The 18968-nt window shown below is 41.8% G+C and overlaps 1 protein-coding gene across 1 annotated transcript in view; it reads right to left on the bottom strand.

The window, feature by feature from the left end:
• Positions 1-18968, bottom strand: part of LOC122802344 (nucleoporin p58/p45-like) — a 991373-nt gene that overhangs the window by 773434 nt on the left and 198971 nt on the right. The window lies entirely within an intron of this gene.

The raw sequence follows: 18968 nt of genomic DNA, 5'->3' as shown, positions 1-18968 counted from the left end.
CCCATTTCAATTTTAAACCATGTCTATAAAGTGCATGTCTAAGAGGTAAAAGAATGGCAACAGTTTGGCAAAAGTTGATGATCTGGAGCCTTTCTCCCCAGGCCTCTGCTGAAAATTGGCTTTGTTCCAAGTCGGACTTTTCCTGTTAACAAATGTTAAATAAATTAAATAAAATTAAAAATGTGGATCAATGTGGTTTTGTGGAGGGGTGACAAACACTTGACATTAATAGGGAAGCAGAATGTAAGAAAATACCGCTGCTGTTGGTGGGTGTTGATACAGATACAGGGTAAACTGGAATTACAGAGTAGGGCAATGGAAGAATCCACATTCCCTGATACAAAAAGGGTAATTAGGAGGATATATGAAGGATCTAAGGCAAAAACTAAAGTGAAAGGGTTCCTCTCTGATAAGTTCTCTCTGAACAGAGGAACAAGGCATAAGTTCATATTTAGGTACTAGACTATCGGCCCTGGGGCCTATACAAGCCCACTCAAAAAGGTACCCTGTCTTTTGCCACCCAAGAAAATTATTTTCCTGTGCCACTGTCGAGCAGAACCACAGAGGTGATCCCCAGGGTGAATTTCCTATTTCCCATTCAATCATCAAGATTTTTCTTGAAGAGTGCTGATGAGGAGCTTTGTTTGATATAGATTGGTAGTTTATTCCAGAGTATGGGAAGTCTATGGGACAGGAATTTATCCCTCCGGCATGTTCTGTTTAATGTGGTGACAAGATTTAGGTCCCTAGAGCGTGTAGCTCGGAGGGATTGGGATTTCTTTAAAGTGGAGCATGTCCAACAGCTATGGGTTTGACATAGCTTTGTACATTAGGCAGAGATCACCTCTGAGTAGGCGATACGCAACGGAGTAAAGCTGGAGTTTTTTGAGATGGTCTGCGTAGGGCATGTGTTTGAGGCCGGTAATCTTCTTTCCCCTTTGAGTTATATTTAGAGCCGCTGGCAAAGAAAATAAGAGACTCATTTAAGAATATAATTGCTATGGTATTCAAAAAGTTGGCTTCATTTGCAGAAAATATATTATATTTTGTATCTAATGAAAGCATATAACAAAATATTGTTTGGTAACTACAGGAATGAATCAGAGGTGAAAGACTGGGAAGACAGTGGATAAACAATTCATAAGGAAACAGTGTAAGACAAGTGTTTGGCTCTCAAACATGCAACTAAGTCTAAAATATTAAGGATTTTCTTGAAAGTGTTTGCATACTGCATAGATATTTTTATACCCCATGCAAACTCTATAGAGTTTTTTTTTCCTCAGGTGGATAGGAAATGTTGGAGGTGTGATGGGGAAGGTGTTAAGTGGGAACATACATTTTGTGACTGTAATGAACTGGCTGGGTGAGCAAATTGGTGTAACTAAGGAAATTATTTTTTTCAGCTGGGATACAGATCTGAATTGCATAGCCACAGTAAGGGCTTAAGTTTAATTCTGCTGGCTGACAAAATCAAATAATTAGAAAATAGAACTTGAAATATAAACCAACTGTACTTGAAGTAGTGAATACTACAACAGATAAAATACTCAGAAAAGGGTAAGAGCAAATTACACAGAAAAAAATGGAAAATGGTGAATACATGCAGAATAATGTTTTGGAGGAATAAGGCATAAATTAAGCAATTTATGTAATATTGCATTGGTGACAACAGTATAAAAGAATACACGAGATGTACAACATTTCTAACTATGAACAAGGATTGTTTTCTTTTATATAAATGTATATTTGCCCAAGTCTTAAATGATAATTCAATAAAGGATGCGAAAAATATTGTAGAACTACTTAAGTAAGTTTGCAACAAAACACGGAGGATTATGATTTAGTTGTCTTAGGAGCGGGAAAGCAGCAGCACATTACACCTAGCAGAGACATTCATATGCTCAGGTTGTGAGCACTGGGCAGCCACTTAATCACTTAGCAACAAAGCAGACAAGAGAAAAGAGAAGATTGATTGTGATAATATTGTAATATAATGAAACTTCTATATATAGTTACATTGCTAGGGGCACAGCTGTTGTGCCTTTAGGCTTCAGTGTTAAAGACATTAGGGGGTATGATATATTTAGAAAAAGAAGTCTTTTATGAAACAACATTTATAGTTATTTCTATTAATGCATAGTTTATAAGACTGTGTGATGATAACGTTTTTTTATGAGACCTTCAGTTGCTTCTATAGCAAGCATGCAGATTTTACAGGGGCCGTTCGCTTGTCCCTGCCAAGAGACTGGACATTACTAACATTATAAGTCAACTGAAGTTGTACATTTGCAAATTAAATTTACATTTTTTTAATGGCAAATTATGTTGCAACTGAACATGTACCTAATTTATTTCATATACAGAGCACCTTCAATCCTGACCTGCAGCCAACTTTAAAATTATTTCAACAAGTTTGTGAAATGGATGCGAGGCATTTGAGAACTGTCTCTCCCCAGTTTCCTTCACATAACTTGAGTAAAGTTCAGTACAATATGTTGAATGAACTTAGACAAGAAAATGATTTACATTTTATGTGCCATGATAAAGGGGGTGGACTGGTAGTAATACAACAATTTATAAACAGGGTATATTTAATTTGCTGTATGACAATACATATATTGAAGTATCCCTCAATGATGCTCGCATATCATATCAAAAAGTAGATTTCCTGTATGATATGCTTATGAAGGGGGAGCTCAACTTGGAAGAATTTAATTCATCTATACAAGAGAGGCCCCGTTTCTTCCTATTGTGGATGCAGGCACATCAAAAACTAGTTTTGTAGCACAGTATACTGGAAATATTTGAACAGTGAAGTATAAAAAATTTATCACATTTGTAAGGACTCATAGGAGTTCTTAAAAAGGGTTACTCAATTAGAACATTTTGGTAATATTACATTTACTACGACTTGACGTGCAGGATCTATTTAGTTGCAGCCCCACAGCACTGGCTTACAATGTTTTTTAGAATATCTTATGACGTTCATGGATATTCCCCAGACTAAGATCAATACATCAATCACCCTGATAGAGGTAGTCCTTTATAACAATTATATGTATTTTGAAGGACATTATTTTTATCAAAACCAGGGGGTCGCCATGGGGGTGGCATGTGGGCCACTGCACGCAAACATCATTATGGCCATGTGGGAACAAAAGTGTGTTCAGTCTGTTGAAATTATTTTAGAAAATGTACACACACTTCCTTGATTTTTTATAGCCTAGACTGATGGCACTAACAACTGGGAAATTCATTTCTTATATTAATAGCATGACGAAATCCCTTAAGTTTAATTATAATGTTGGAATTGATGCATCATATTTGGATGTTCAGCTTACAAAAAACACATGCTTCAGGGGATGTGCAACTTGCCTCTCAGATATACAGGAAACCCACATACTTAAATATGCTCCTTCACTATATAAGTTGCCACACCCAACATCAGAAACAGGCAGTGGTCAAGGGACAGTTTGTGGAGTTACAAAGTGTTTGTGAGTAGAGGGTACCCTGCAGCATTGATCAATTATTTAAAAGAAGTTGTTAGAAAGAGGCTTAATGGAACATGTATACATTTGTTGCATAATAAATTTGAACCACCTAGAAATGAGGCTAATATAACACATCAGCTTAGATGAAAGGTACATCCAAGATATGGGGGAAGAGTACAGAGGAATTAAAAAACAATTTCCAGCATACTTTTATTACAACATATTCTGTAGATAGTACAGAGATTATTCACATTATTAAGACAAACTGGCAATTTATTTCAAATGACCAAGCCCTCAGTAAGCATCTGGGTGTAACACCTGGTATAATGTATAAAAAGGGAATACGTTTTAAGAATATTTATGTCAGCATAGAACATCTAAGTCAGAACAGTGGTAAGGCTAGCATGAAAAAATGTGATGCATGTTCACAATGTTACTTTATTTCAGAGGGTAATTCCCTGACTATTAGAGACCAGGAAATTTGAATCCATGGTAGAGACAACTGTCTTACAAGGGGTATAGTTTATGCTGCTATTTGTCAACAATATAGTAGTTTCTATAATGGCAAATCTGACCGAAGGGATAAAGATCGTATATACGAGAATTATTATGAAATAAGGAACAAAAACACTACAAATACTCTTTTTAGGCATATTCAGGAATTTCCCTCCCATCAGTTTTTGTTTACTGTAACTAAGAAAATTGATAAACATCCCAGAGAAGGTCCTTGGAAATTGTGAATTGAAGAAAGGGAATTATGGTAGCAATTGTTTTTGAATGCCTCAGCACCTCTGGGATTCAATGATATTGTATCTGTTAAATGTTCGTTGAAAAGAAATGCTTATCAAAAACAGTATGTTAATTTTGTCATTGGTTTTGTGTTATTCACATTGTTTTATTGCTTTAATTTACTGTTGCTTTAAGGTTATTTGCTTCTAAAGGTGAGGGGCATGTCATGTGATTTCAAAAGTGTACAATTGGCACGTGTTGTAAATGTTTATCTTAAGAAGTCTGAATATTTTACCAGACTAAAACACTTATATTTTCTTTTTTGCAATATTTTGTACTTTGCAATAAATTATTCCACTGTAGCTTCCAGTGTTGTGGACCAGCTCATTTTACTTTTGGAGATCTAGAAAATACAAGAAAAAAATGACTGTGCAGTTTAGAAAGTACAGCTACACAAGTCCTACTTACTTCTAATAGTAGATGTTCAAATTTCTCACTACCTCAGTGGCATGTGGGTTCTGTCTGCACACAATCCCACACTGACAGCCTTCCAGAGCTCAATCCCAGTCTCGGACTCTTGGTAATAGGGAATTAGCCAAGACCTTCCCATCAAAGAAAGTCTATCCCTTCACAGAAAGTCAGTTATTCAGGTTTTTAGTGCTAAGTAGGATACACCAAAAAGGAACAGCAGCAAATATTGCCTGAAACCAGCAATTTCCTAGCCATAAGACACCAACACAAATAACAAACGTCAACCAAAACAAGTTTGGACACCACTGAAATATATATAAAATAGGGATGGTGGTGGCTCTGCCACTGAGTCAGTGTGAAATTTGAACACCTACTGTTCCAGGTAAGTATGACCGGTGCAACTGTAAATCAGATAAGGTTGGCCCACCACGACAGCTTGAGAGCTAGCAGCTCAGAGACTCTCCTTGCATGATGTCAGCGCAATAAGGAAAGCAGTTCTCCAGCAGTGAACTTTAAATTACCCTTAAAGGCAGGTTCAAAAGGAGACAAGTCAAATACAAAGCGAATATCACAAGGAGGAGGAAATGTTTTTAGTCTCAATTGCAACACTCCACTCAAACTGACCACAAAAAGAGATGAAAGGAGGGGATCCATGGGCAGACAAGCTAAGATGGTCACAAGATGCATCTTGATAGATGCACAAGGTATGCCGTTGTTCAGTAGCTCACATATTTCAAAACCAAAGGGAAGACACCACACAGGGCCTTCTGATATTGGTTATCAAAGAAAACTTCTTCCACTTGTAAACATTTTCTATGTGCAAGATTTCTTGTTTCCTTCGCTACCTGTTGCACATCCTCATGGAATAGATGCCTAAAAGGTATCAAGTCAGAATCACCCATGTTATTAATGGCAACTGCTCTTACCTGTGGTGCACCAGTTGTTTACGTCACTGTCAAGCAGATCCACAGTGTAAGGAAGTTTGTGTTAATTGCCCTTGGCAAATTCCATTAAAAAGGATAACCAACTTTGCCTGGGCCAAAAGGGGTCATCACACTGATCTCTGGCAATTCTTTCTGAATCTTCAGAAGTACCTTGGGTATCAGCAGAAAAGGTAGAAATGCAGAAAAGGAAATTTTTGTCCAAGAGAATGAGAATTTGTCTGCCCTCCAAGTGTGGCTGCAAGGATGTCTAGAACATAATTTTCCCAAATGTCTGCTCTGAAAGGAGAACAGCTATTTCAAGCGCTCCCCACATCTGGAACAAATCCAGGAAAACCTCTCCAGTTTCCACTCATCTGAGTCCACCCATGATCTGGTTATTCTGTATGACACTAGGTTTTGCTCTGACAGGATGTATGAGAAGGCTGTGAGGCTAGTTCCCAGGCCATCACTGCCAAATGGAAAAGAAAGTATGATGCTGACCCCCATGTTTGTTCAGGTACCACATGGCAGTGGTATTGTCTGTGACCACAACAGGAAACCTGGAGAGCATAAATGGTGAAAAAGTAAGTTTGAATCACTGCTAGTATTTCTTTGGTGTTTATGTACTTTGTAGAATCTGAAGGACCTCATTTGCCTTGCAATTGAACTCCCCTGGACACTGTTCTAGCAAAATTAGAAAAGTTCACCTGGCTTGATTGAAATGGTGTCTAAAGGGAGAAGGGCGGATATCATTTCACAAAATCTAGCACTGTTGACTGGAACTCCAAGGTAAACAGGTGCTGGATCCAACAATTTTTTTTAAGTAACACAATCTTTTTCGTGCAATCTGGCCAGTGGTGTCAGGGGGATTCATTAATGCCATGAGGCCTAGAATTTTGAGGTACCTTCCTGAAGAGAGAAACCCCTCGAAAATGTTCAACAGTTGTGATTTTGTCTTCTGGTAAAAAGGACATAAAATGTCTCCGTGATGTGTATGCATCTCAGGAAGACAATTCTTTGTGAGGGTGTGAGAGAGGACATTTGTTCAACTTGAAGATGCAAAGGCACCATGAAACAGTGGCCCAGAAGAAGGGATAGGATCATCGGCAGGGTAAGCATTCTGAACTTCTGTACTTTCAGAAAGGTATCTATGTATGACAGAACTAACACTAGTCCCCACACAATAGCCTCTCTTTTTAAGTACCAAAACGATTTTGGTGAAAAATCCTTTTCCTTTTTTGTACTGCAGGAATGTACATACACTTAGCATAATTGTAGATGACTGAGTAGACTGATGTTGCAGTACTGATTCCTGGGTCTTCCTGCCAAACCAAAGCTCACGACTACCCAATTTCTAGAATCTTTGCATCATCCCCACCCAGTACCCCAATTTCTAGAATCTTTACATCATCCCCACCCAATGGGCATCCAAGGGCTGACATCCAGATGTCAGTGTATAGAGGGATGTCCGTTGGTACCATCTTCAAGTCTTTCTAGGTTGTATTACACAGTCTAATGCCAGAGGACAACACAACCTTTACAGTTGTCCATGTTTTACAATGCAAAAAGGAGATTTTTAGCCATGGACTATGAGTACAGGAAGAGGGTGATGGATGAAAGATACACAGCCAGAATTTACCCTAGGAATAGGGTAGAGGCCAGCAGATATATGTGTAAGAGGATGAGTGTTTGTACTACAAAAATGATTAGTTTTTTTAGGACATAGTTTAAGTCACAAGAAGGAACCTGATTTCGCCTGGGAGGTTTTAGATATATGACCCCTTTTAGGAACCGTTTTAAGTAGGGGTGAGAATAAAGAGGGTGTAAAGGGGGAGGGCAGAAGCATGCACCTTGATTCTGGAAGGCACTGGATGTTACAACACTATATTTATACCTACATAGGTAGAAATATGCTTTTGGTCTGGCACCAAGAGGAAAAACACTTCCATTTGGATAAATATGATATTCTGGTAGTAAATTTCATTGTCTCTCTCTCAGGATAGATATAATTTCTCTTTAATATTAATTTGCATTTTTGGGGGTAGAATCCAGTCCTCCATGCTCTCAGTTTGATCACATGGAGGTGAGGATGTATGATAGATCTATTCACCCAACTGAAGGGGTCTATCACTTCACTGAGAGGCAAGAGGAGAGAGAAAACCACTGCCGCCTTGGCCAGAAGGGGCTATAATTATTAAGCTCAGACTGTTTGATTTCACTTTTTTCAGTACCCTGGGGATCAAAGATAACAGAAGGAAGGCGTACAGAAGAGGTCAGTCAATTTGAAGAGGGCATCTATCCTGCATGTTTCAGTCTGTTGAGTTATTAAAGAGAATCTTTGTACTTGCCTGTTGTGATGAGACGTGGAGAGATCTATGCTGGGGCAGTGTCCCCACTGATGGCTGAGGTCTAGGAAGATCTTTCTCCAGCATCCGTTCGCTGGGGTCCAGAAGGTCCCTGCTCAAAGAGTCTGCTATGATGGTGTTTTGGTCCAGGATGTAGGATGTTACAAGTATCAGTAACAATTCTTGTGCCAAGAGCCAAATTTTTACTGCCAGACTACACAGGAAGCAAAAAAAGTCCCCTCCTTGCTTGTTTAGGGATCACATGCCTGTGGTGTTCTGTTCAAACCTGCAGTGCTCCTGGGTACAGGTTGCTCTGTAAGGCTTTCATTATTAAAAAAACACTGCCAACAACTACTTTTGGTTTAATGTGAGATTCCTTTGCTCTGGGGTCCAGACACACTACACCTTCAGGGTTCGTATGTGTGCTCCCCAGGTTCTCTCAACTATCTATGGTGAAAATCTTGTCAGTCTTTGGTGGAAAGACATTTGCTCCTGAATTCTATATAATGCTGACTTTATACAAAAAACTCCTTTTTCAGGCAGGGGAGAAGAGGCACTAGGGTTTTCAGTGTGTTGTTTCCAAGTGTTTCTTGGGAATCACTGGAATTTCCTCGAGTAGTTTTGCAAGGGGATTTATTAGAATGCAGGATGTCATGATGCTGAGGTCATTAGATATTCCCTTGCAGAGACTGCCTGCTTTGGCAGTAGGCTGTGCAGATAGTTTGTCAGAGAGGCAGGAAGGCCTTTGTTGAAATGAATCTCTCAATTCTCCTAGAAAAGAGAATTCTTGTTTGGGGATGAAGCTAAGACTTGGAAGCGTGAAGCCTACAATATGAAAGCAATCCCTGGTAACTTGCAAGGCTGTCTTAAGTTCCAGGGAAAATTTTCTTTGCATGAGGCTGAAGTCCAGGTAAGGGTAAATGTACACCCCTAACGTTCTGCAGTGGGCTATCATCAGGGCTAGGCATTTGTTAAAAATGGGAGATGGAAAGCACAGAATTGGAAGTGTAAACCTTGTACCAAAAACTGAAAGTACTGTCTATGCTCTTAGGAAATAGTAACGTGAAAATATGTGTCCTTCAGATGTAGTGTAACCATGTGGGCTCCTAGAAAATTCATGGGTAACAGTTTTTGAGGGGTTAACATTTTGAATTTGGGAACATAAAGGAACTTGCTTAACTTTGATATGTCTAAGATTAGTATCCAGGCGTCCTACCTTTCTTGGAAACAGAAAGATCCTAGAGTAGAACCTGTTGCTTCCTCCAACCAAGGACTAGCTTAATGGAGCCTTGCTGCAGGAGTTCTTGCAACATGGGTGGACAAATAGCCTCTTGATCTTTTGGTGGCTTTGATATTCCTAGAAAGGGGTGGGGCCTTTCCCTGAACTAAATTAAATAGTACTTTTCTATGATGCTTGGAAACCATTGGCCCCTGATGATGAATTTCTACTGCTGCAGGAAAGATAAAAGCCTTCCTGCTAGAGGAGTGGGAGAAGGCAGTGGAGAGGAAAGGAGTGGTGCATAGTCAAAGCTGCTCTCTGGGGAGGATGGTCTCCTTGTATCCCCCAGCTCAAGGACCTTGCTCAGGTTGCCATCTTCTAGACTGTCTTGTTCTTTTAGATTTGGGAGGCATTACCTCATCTTGCTTATGAAGAGGCCAAGGTTTAAAAGGGCATTTCCTATTACATCTAGGTGTGGAAGGCAGACAGAACTCTCTCAGTTTTGGATTGCTTCCCCTTTTTGTCCAAATTCTCAAAATTTCTCTCTGCCGAAGGCCCAAAAAGGAATTCTTTATTGAATAGGGTATCCAAGAGTCTGGCCTTTATTTGAAAACCCAACAGTCCTGCTGTCATGGCGACCTCCTGAGAAGACACACCAGAGGGCATAGTCCTGGTAGTTTTTAGACTAGTGGGATACAGAAGCTCCTCACCACAGTCCTCAGCAGACTTGAATATGTAATGAGTCATCATTCGCTGAATGTTTTTCCTTTAACCTTTTGTCTACAGATTTCTTCAGCAAAATAGAAGCTGAATCTGCAGAAAGAGAAGATGTGGCAAGAATGAGATCACAAGACTCCTTGTGGGCTGTAAGGACTTCAGCTTTACTCTTAAGGGTCTTAACGTGAAACTTGGCACAAGTCTAACAACTAGAAATGTCATGCTGAAGCCCCAAACAAGTCAGACAAAAAGTGTCTATTTGGTACTTGTTTCCTAAACTTCAAGCAGTTACTGACCCTTGTAAACATTAATCAGAATAGAATTTTCCCCAATGGGGTACTTCTATAAAAGCAGGCTGTAAGGAACTCTGGAGAAAGTGAGTCAACTGATGGACTGCGAGTGTCTAACAGAACATAGCAGAGCATCGGACTACATTCTAGAAAGAACTGAAGACAGTGCAAACAAATGCCCCTCTTACATCCAGAAATCCAGACATCAGTCCCTAGTCCACAGATGTCCATTGACAACGGATGATGCAGACAGTCTGTAAATTGGACTGCACACAGCTTCTGCATGACAAGAATACCCAAGAATCATTACTGCCTATGATTATGAAAAACACCTGGTTCTACAACCCCTTCTAGCAACTTGTGAAGGAGTAGAAGAGTAACTACAGCTGTGTAAAGTCTAACCATAACAGTAGATGTCCTTCTCTTCACTTGTTGCAGTATTCCTTACATAAGGGATTTCCTGCCAAGGATATCCCTATGTCCAGTCAGTATACCAACCCTTTAGTGTTTATATGTCACATGTTTCATGCGCAAGGTGTAGGGCATAAATGTGACATACAGATGCACACGCTTCAGAACTGAAAAGCCTCAAAAGGAACATGTGCATCCAAGGAGGAGGAGAAAGAAAATAATCCCTGGTCAAGACAGCAAGAAGAACAGGGCAGAGAAGAGGGTGGAGGAGAGAGGCAGCAAATACCACAACAGTGAAGAGAAGGACAACTGTACTGTGTCCTTCCATATCACTGTTACATTATTCCTTACTTAAGGAAGTGTACAAAAGCTCAAGAGGAAACCTAGGAGGAGGAAGGCACTGAATAGCCCTCTATAAACCTATGCAGGACAGCCCTGGCAAAGCTAGCTCTTGCTCTGAAAGTAACATCCAGCATGTAGTGCTTAGTGAAGGTATGGACAGAAGTCCAAGTAGCAGCCTGAAGAATGGAGCAGGTATTCATTCATTTAAAAAAGGCACCAGAAGAAGCAACAGCTGTAGCAGAAAGAGCCTTTACAGAAGTTAAAAGACATTTATCATGAAAAGAATAACAAAAAGAAATGGCCTTGGAAATGCAGGAAGAGATGGTTTGTTTAGAAACTGCCAAACCCAAAGACATGGGATGAAAGGAAACAAAAAGTTGCCCAGATATGCAATTAGCCTTAGTCTTATCCAAATAATATCGGACCTGTCTATGCAAATCAAAGGTGTGCAGAACCTTCTCACTGGCATACTGTGTAGATTAAAAAGGAAGGCAAATTAATAGACTGATTAACAACTCACTGACCACCTTGGACAAAAAAGAAGGATTAGTGCGAAGACACACCCTGTCCCTGTGACAAACTAAAAAGGGAGGAACACCCATGATATCCTAAAGCTCATATAGTCTCTTAGCTTAAATAAAGGCCAACAGAACAGTCTTCCAAGAACAATACTTCAAGGAAGCTGAAGCAGCAGGCTCAAAGGGAGCCTGAATTCATAGGTTTATATAGGCCCTGGGGCCTATATAAGCCTAGCCAAAAGAGTTCCCTGGCTTTCGCCACCAAAGAAATTTATACATTTCAAAAACAAAACTGAGGTCCCATGAAAGCAGAATAGGCTTCCTGGGTGCCCTGATATGAATGATGTCTTTAAGAAATTGTTTGAACTCAAACCTAGAGCCCAGAGGAGAAGTTAAGGGCAGACAAGTAGAAATAGGTTCATAGGATGATACTAGGCTATTGGCCCAGAAGCCCTTATAAGCCTAGCCAAGAATTTTGCCCATGTGCCCTAAATGTCTGCACCAATTTCCCCTGTCCAGCAGGGATACAGGTGGTATCCTAGGGGTATATTTTCTGTTTCCCCATCCACTTGTCCAGGTTCCTCTTACAGAGGGCTAGAGAGGTACTCTGCTTGATGTGGAGAGGGAGTCTGTTCCACAGACGGGGGGGGGGGGGGTCTTTGGGGCACAAATCTATCCCACCAACAAGTTCTATTGATGTCACACACAAGGTTAAGGCCTTGCGTGTGGGTTGCGTGAATGGAGTTTGTCTTATGGATATGCAGCAACTCCATCAAGGCTGGGTCTGAAATGGCCTTGTATGTCAGGCACCGGTCACCTCTGAGCAGTCTGTATGACACTGAGTAGAGGGTCAGGGCTTTTAGCCTATATGCATAGGAAAGGTGTATGAGACCCTGGATTTTCCCGGTCAGGAACCTCTGTGGTCTCCCCAACTACATGTGCTTGGCAAGGTACATTGTACTCTATAATGGGTCTGATAAGAGAAGAGTACAGGGATGTTATAATAGTACAGTTGTGTACACTTACCATATATGTAGATGTTTGAGTGTATTCACTGTTGCAGTCCTAACCAATGGGTTATCCGGCTCCTGGTAGCCCTTGATCAGACAGAATAGCAAAGGTAAGTAATAATGACGTCAGCTGTCGTCAGTTGTAAAGGATGTCAGGGCGTCTGATACAAAAGGAGGCAGCAGACATCACTTCCTCAGTCTTTCTTGTCATAAGAGTCAGAAGTCCCCAGAAAACAAGGTTTAAACCAAATTTAGCCTGTACCTTAGGAAAAAAGAGAAACGGGGGAAGGAGGGAGGGAAAGCAGGACTGCAACAGTGAATACACTCGAACATCTACATTTATGGTAAGTGTACACAACTGTACTATGTTCATCATTTTTCACTGTTGCAGTCCTGGGTTGATTATCAAAGCCCAGAGAAAAGGGAGGAGGAACCAATGGAATCAAGGACTGGAGATGATGCCCTGCATAACAGCAGTGGCAAACCCTGCCCTGGCTCTTGAAAACAAAGGCAAATTATAATGCTTTGTAAAGTGTGAACAGAAGACCATGTGGCAGCCTCCAAAATGTCTTTAGTAGGGACACCCCTTAAAAAGGCTGCAGGAAGCTGCTCTAGTTGATGGGTCCGAACCCCTTGAGGAGGAACCTTGCCATGAAAGGAACAAAAAGTAATACAATGAGCAAATCCATTTAGAAATCGTTTGCTTAGAAATGGCCTTGCCCTGGGCTCCAGGGGCAAAGATGACCAATACCTGTGCTGATTTCCAAAGGTCTTTAGTCCTGTCCAGGTAAAACCTGAGCTGCCTATACACATCAAGAGAATGCAGGATTCTTTCACCTCTATTTCGAGGATTAGGAAAGAAGGTAGGAAGGTGTATGGACTGATTAAGAGTCAGGCTAGAAACCACCTTAGGCATAAAGGAGGGGTTGGTTCTCAGAGAAACCCTATCTGCATGGAAAATAAGAAAAGGCTCCACAGCCAAAGCATGCAGCTCAGAAACCCTCCTTGCTGAAGTTATAGCCAAGAAGAAGGCAGTCTTCCACAAGAGAAACTTTAAATCTGCAGTGGCAGCTGGCTCAAAAGGAGGAAGAGTGAGTTTTTCTAGAACAAAATTAAGATCCCAAGCTCGAGTAGGCACCCTTCTGAGAGGTTTAAATTTGCAAGCACCTCTGAGAAACATTTTCATCGAAGGATGAGAGAAAATGGGTTGTTCAAAAGAACAATGAGCAGAAACAGCTGAAACATGGAACTTGATAGAGGAAAAAGAAAGACCACCCTGAAGCAAATCAACCAGGTATTACAAGATCAGAGGAAGGGTAGGCAAAGAATATTTGCCTCTAGCCTGCATCCAAAGACAGAATCTTTCCCATTTGTCAGCATAAGACCTCCTAGTGTTAGGCCTCCTGGCCTCTCTCAGCATGTCAACCACCTGCTGGGAAATGGAAGAAGAAAAGGAAGGAGTCATACAATGAGCCATGCTGCCAAATGGAGAGACTGAAGATGAGGATGTAGAATGTTTCCCCCTTCCTGAACCAAAAGATCTGGCTTCAGAGGAAGATCCCATGGAGGAAATTGGGAGAGATTGCGAAGTAGTGGATACAAATATTGCTTGGGTCAGTCCAGAACTATAAGAATAGTCCTTGGTCGCTCATCCCTGATCTTCAACAATACTCTGGGAAGAAGAGGAAGAGGAGGGAAGGCATAAACTGACAGCCACGTCCAAGGGAAGGACAAAGCGTTCACTTTCCAGGCTCTGCTGTGATGCTGTCTGGTGCAAAAAAGAGGTAGAAAATGGTTGTCTGGAGAGGAGAAAAGATCCACTTGAGGAGTGGCCCAATGTTGAATGATGCTGTAAAAAACTGCTCTGTTCAGCTGCCACCCGTGAGGATCCAGGGCCTATCTCCTCAACTGGTCTGCCAAAACATTGAGCCTTCCTGGAAGAAACTGAGCTAGGAGATGCAGGCCCAGGGATGCTGCTATGGAGCAAAGACTCATGCTCTGTCTGCACAGGAGGTAAGAATGAGTCCCTCCCTGCTTGTTGATGTACCACATGACTGTGGTGTTGTCTGTCCTGACAAGCAGGGTCCCTGGAGAAAGAAGATGCTTGAAAGCTAGTATGGCCTGCTGGACTGCCATCAACTCCTTTAAATTTATGTGCAGGTGCATCTGCTGGGCATTCCAACTTCCCTGTATGCATCTGCCATTCAGGTAAGTTCCCCAGGCGTAGTCCCAATGCAGCTGTGGTAAGAACTTGAGTAGCCAGAGGTGGATGAAAAGGCATGCCTTTGTTCTGTAGACAGGGTGTTGCCCACCATAGAAACTCTGTCTGCAAATATGGAAGTAGGGGAATTACCACATCCAGGTCCTGTGTGTGCTGACACCAAATGTTCTTGAGGTACCACTGCAATTTCCTCATATGTAGTCTTGCATATGGAATCATGAGAATGCAAGAGGTCATGAATCCCAGAGCTTGCAGGTATTTCCTTGCAGGGAGCTGGGACAGGCTTGCAAAGTCCTTGAAGTAAACTGAAAGAGTTGTCTGCTTCTCCTGGGTGAGATGCATCATCTGGGCGGCTGTGTTCAGACTCGCTCCAAGGAATGTAATCTCTTTCGATGGCACCGTTTTTTTTATTTTTCCGCGTTGAGAGTGTAACCCAAGGGAGAGAGAAGAGTCTTTACAAATTCTAGATCCTTAAACAACTGTTCCTGAGAATTTGCTTGAATTAAACAGTCGTCCAAGTATGGATAAATCTGAATTTTCTTCTGCCTAGAAAAGGCAATGACTGGAGCCAGGCATTTTGTGAAAATTCTGGGAGCAGTAGATAAGCCAAAGGGCAGCACAGAGAATTGATAATGTTGCTTGCCCACCCTGAAACAAAGGTATTGTCTGCAACTTTCCCCGATAGGGATGTGCAGATGAGCTTCTTTGAGATCCAACGTTACCAGCCAAGAATCCTTTTCTAACATTGGCAGCAACTGATGCAGAGCGAGCATTTTGAACTTTGGAATTATCAAGAAGGCGTTCAGGATGGATAGATCTAGGATAGGACGCCAGGTGCCTTCTTTTTTCGGAATTAGGAAAAGTCTGGAATAGAAACCCTGGCCTACCTGCTGAGCAGGAAATTATTCTATTGCTCCCAGATGTAACCGAGACAAAATTTGCTTTTCTACTTCTGCCCTTTGGTTTGGAGGAAAATCCGAGAATCTTTTGGGTACTGGAAAGGCATGGAAAGAAAACTTGTGTCCTAGGGATACAGTTCTGAGTACCCATTTTCCGTCTGTGATGCTGGCCCAGACATTTGTAAAAAGGGCCAACCATCCCCTAAAGGACTCTCCGGGCAGGCAAGAACAGGCAGAGGTTGGACAGAGTCATTGAGAATGTTTAGATTGAGAAGCAAGCTTAGAACTTCTCACCTTGGAAGAGGAAGCCTGACAATGCTTAGACCTTTAAGGGGTAGCCACCTGGCCACTAGAAGATTTGCAACCTCTAGTCTTAGAACGGCTCTATCTGCTGGTATCAGGGAACATCCAACTCTTAGAATTGTAATTCCTGCTAAAGCAAAAAGGCTGAACTTGCAAAAAGTCTTTAACTGTCTGCATAGACTTGGCCTTGCCTTCCATCTTCTTGAGCACTTCCTCTGCTTTGCTGCCAAAAAGACTGTCCTTATGCAAAGGTACATCTTAAAGCTTAGCCTTAACAGGCTCTGGTAGGGGCTGCTCCCTCAGCCAAGTGTGCCTTCTAATAACAGAGCCAGTAGCTGTAGCCCTACAGGAGGCTTCTAGAATGTCAAAGCCACAAAGTAAAGAATGCTTATTGACTAGACTGGCAGAATTCAGCAAATCCTGCATATCCTTACTCTTCACCAACTGAGGCACACCTGCTATCCTAGACTTAATAGCTTCCAAAGTGTGCTGCTGGTACTTCAGCATATGAAAAAGACAATTAGTAGACCTAATAGCAATAGTGGCAGAGGTATTTATTTATTTATTTTACATTTGTTGACCGGGATAGTCCGACTGGATGCATGTCCATTTTCAGCGGCGGCCTGGGGAGAAAAGCTCCAAGGGTAAGCAGATACAGCATTACATAATACCAGCATTACATATTACAGACAGACTATTTACAGAGATTACATAAGTAAGCAAGTTAAACAAGTTCCACAGGTTACAGTTAATCCTGAGCGCAAGTCAGGATTAAATTAAATTACACAGTAAACTGATTAACAGATTTTTACACATTCTAGAGAGAGTTAGCCAGGCTTGATACATTGACATAGCCAGTTAAGTGACAAATGTATAAACCTTTTTACCCCGCCTATCTAGGTTCCAAGATTCCCTGTCAGAAGGAACAGGATTTTTACTAACAGTGGCCTTAACTCCTTTAGGGCCTTGAGAAAACCTCTGGATCAGCCAACGGATTCCTGAAAAGAAACAAATGAGAATCAGGGACTCTATAGTACCGGTCAGGTTTCCTGGGAGCAGGAGGAACCGAATTTGGAGTCAAGGAATTTTCCAGAAAAACAATCAACCACTTCTGAAACAGGTGGAATAGCCAAAGACTTATGCTGAGGCAAATCCAAAAACTCCCTAATTCTTTTCATAGAAAGGGGATAATCCTGACTTTCCCATTTAAAAGGTTCACTGAGAGTATTTAAAGTATCACCAAAAGAGAAATCTAATGGAGGAGAAACAGAAGGGATGGACTCCTCTGCGTCTGAATTCTCAAAAGGACAGAAAGCTTAAGAAACTTCCTCTTCCTCAACAGAAATGCTAGAAGTACAAGAACCTGAAAAGAACAAAGCCTCAGGAGAGACCAACCCTACCTCTTTTTGAAGGAGGAGGCTGTGAACCCCTAATAAGAGTCAAAAGGTCAGACATTTTAACCATTTGAGAATGAAGGGAACGAGAGGAAACTGGAGCCTGCTTCTTCCCAGGCTTACGACTAACATTTAGCCGCAAGTCTAAAGGACTCGGGAGGCCTGGCAACCGCCGAAGTAGTCGGTATGAGCTTGCTGTCTGAACGAAGAACAGAGGTCTCGGACACCTGAGTCAGCTTCGGATTTAGATCCAGCTGAAGAGGCAACAGGCAGAAGGCAAAATGGAAGCCGGAGGCCTGGGAGCCTCTGAAATGGTCTCAACCGAGGCCTGTGGTTGAAAATCTGCGGGCTGCAGGGGCTGCAAAGGCACATCACTGGCTACCGCATGACTGACGACCAACTTATCATCCGACGACTTGACCTTCGGAAGCCTGTCGCAGTCCTTATCCTTACGTTTCTTGGGGATATCCAAAGCTTGAAGACCAGTGGATGCCATACCGGCAAACTTAGGCCAAACTCCAAAATGCTTAGCCCAACGACGAATAGTATGCAGATTAAAGGAAGCACAGAGATTACAATTAAGAACATTGTGGTCAAGGCCTAAACAAATAATACAACAGGAATGAAAGTCTCTATGAGGAAACTGCTTTCCACAGGCGTGACAATTATCAACCTTTTCTGACATTCGTTAAGCCAAGAAAAGAGAATCCCCAATGGGGTACTTAGTTATAGTTGACTTCAATTGTGTAGTCGGAAACAAAAAAGGTAAACTGCCGACCGGCACTCATGCAAGAAATGTTTCTACTTCGGGCTCCGCGGCAAGAAAGACTGAGGAAGTGACGTCAGCTGCCTCCTTCTGTATCGGACCCCCTGATGTCCTTTACAACAGACGACAGCCAATGTCATCATTACTTATCTTTAGTATTCTGGCCGATCCAGGGCTACCGGGAGCCGGATAACCCACTGGTTAGGACTGCAACAGTGAAACACTATGAACATCTACTTGTTCCTGGATGAAATACCCTTATTTATGAGGTGGGCCTTGTAGAAAGCCTTCCGTACAACAGAGGCAATGTGGTGGTCAAAAGTCAGCTACACTCAAACTGCGTGACAAAGTCCCTCATGACTGATTGCATGCTTAGTACGTTATTAATGTGATAATTAGTGGGGATGACATTTTCCCCAAATGGGATAATGATGCATTTCTTGGCATTCAGTTTAAGGTCACGCTTCTGGCAACAGTCATTTGTTTGTGTGAGGCCCTCTTGGAGGATGTTCACATCATTAGGGGAAATGAAGACAGTGTCCAGCTTGCAGTCATCTGCAAACTTGGTCAGCCACAGATCACTGGTTTTGACTTGCACCTCAGAAAAGTACATTCCAAAGAGTAGAGGCCCCAGGACCGATCCTTGGGGTACACCGCTTGCTATGGGTCTACTACTAGAGGTGGCTTTCCCCTACTTCGACTGAGTAGGTTCTATAAGTGAGCCAGTTAGCTACTCATCTGGTAACATGAGAGCTGATGCCTAGCTGGGATAGTTTATCTATTATGCCCGAGTGGGGAATAGTGTCAAAGGCTTTGGCTAGGTCGAGGTAGGTGGTGTGCACAGTCTTCCCCTCCTCCATGGCTTTGGTGATAGGTGAGCTTTAACTGAAGAATATGAAATAGTCTGTGCTAGGCACTC

The sequence above is a fragment of the Protopterus annectens genome, chromosome 5.part0 (genome assembly GCF_019279795.1).
Source record: "Protopterus annectens isolate FY-2018-M chromosome 5.part0, PAN1.0, whole genome shotgun sequence".
In the NCBI taxonomy this organism is placed as follows: domain Eukaryota; kingdom Metazoa; phylum Chordata; order Ceratodontiformes; family Protopteridae; genus Protopterus; species Protopterus annectens.
The sequence above is the reverse complement of the archived record's forward strand: the minus strand, read 5'-3'. Positions and strand labels throughout refer to the sequence as shown.